General features: G+C 32.3%; 1 protein-coding gene across 1 annotated transcript in view; it reads left to right on the plus strand.

The window, feature by feature from the left end:
• The window catches only part of PIK3C2G (phosphatidylinositol-4-phosphate 3-kinase catalytic subunit type 2 gamma), a 269,937-nt gene that overhangs the window by 23,133 nt on the left and 245,720 nt on the right, over window positions 1-1,084 (plus strand).

A 1,084-nucleotide genomic window follows, 5' to 3' on the forward strand; every position in this document is an offset into this window, starting at 1 on the left:
AAATAAAATATGCATTAAAGTTTATTTCTACCTGTTTATATATATATATATATAATGCAATATTTTATTTAGGTCAATATACGTAAAATATTATCACTTCAATATGTAATCAAAATTTAAAACTATTGAGCTGTTTTACATAGGCTGTCTTCAAAAGTGTACTTTATGATTATAATACATCTTAATCCAGACTAGCCACATTTCAATTGCTCAGTAGGCACATGTGTCTAGTGATTACTATACTAGATAGTATAGCTCTGGATCATCAGAAAAGTCATTAAAAAGGTGGTCATGCCAAGTAGAGTGATAGCAAAGTGGTGAATAGTAGTTTACAGCTCTTAGGAAGTTAGATATTACTGGAGGCTCTGTAATCCTTTAACATCAAATTTAAGAGTAAGTGACAATTCTGGCACAGTAATAGTTTTTATTATTGCTAACAGACATGGAAAGGACTAGTTAGTATTTTTAACACGATACCTGGAAAAATGATGTAGCAAATACATTCTGCTCTGTAAGACATCATGTTTCTATAACATAAATTAGCTTATTCATAGATGCCACCTTAATGTATGTAAATTTTTCTGGCGTATTAATTTTTTTTTTCTCCACTAAGAAACAGTGGCTGAATGCAAAGTACACAGGAAGCTGCTGTGGGTAACAGTATTGTACACAGTGACCAATGACCCTTCGCCTAACATGCATTTTTTTTATCAACTTTGCCTTAAGCTCTGTCTTGAAAAACCCTGTTGAAGAATTCCTCACAATATTTGTGCATTTTCTCCTCATCTCTACATTCAGCAGCATCAAAACTTTCTTACATCCTCTTCCACCAAGCTAAAGACATTTTTTAAAAGCCATCTTTTATTTACTATACTATTTCTTTACATTTTTCAAATTAGATATGTCTTTTTAAATCTGTGCTAGTGTTTTCATTAAGATCTGTGCATGTGTATCTGTGCTCTGGTTAGAGATCTGTTGATTTGAGTGGTCTCTTCCTATCCTGTTTTCCATGAGACCTGTTATTTTTAGCCCACAATTTGCAGAACAACTCATCCCCTCCTTTTATAAAAAGAAACATGCATAT

Source organism: Pteropus alecto, unplaced genomic scaffold (genome assembly GCF_000325575.1).
Source record: "Pteropus alecto unplaced genomic scaffold, ASM32557v1 scaffold103, whole genome shotgun sequence".
Classification (NCBI taxonomy): Eukaryota; Metazoa; Chordata; class Mammalia; order Chiroptera; family Pteropodidae; genus Pteropus; species Pteropus alecto.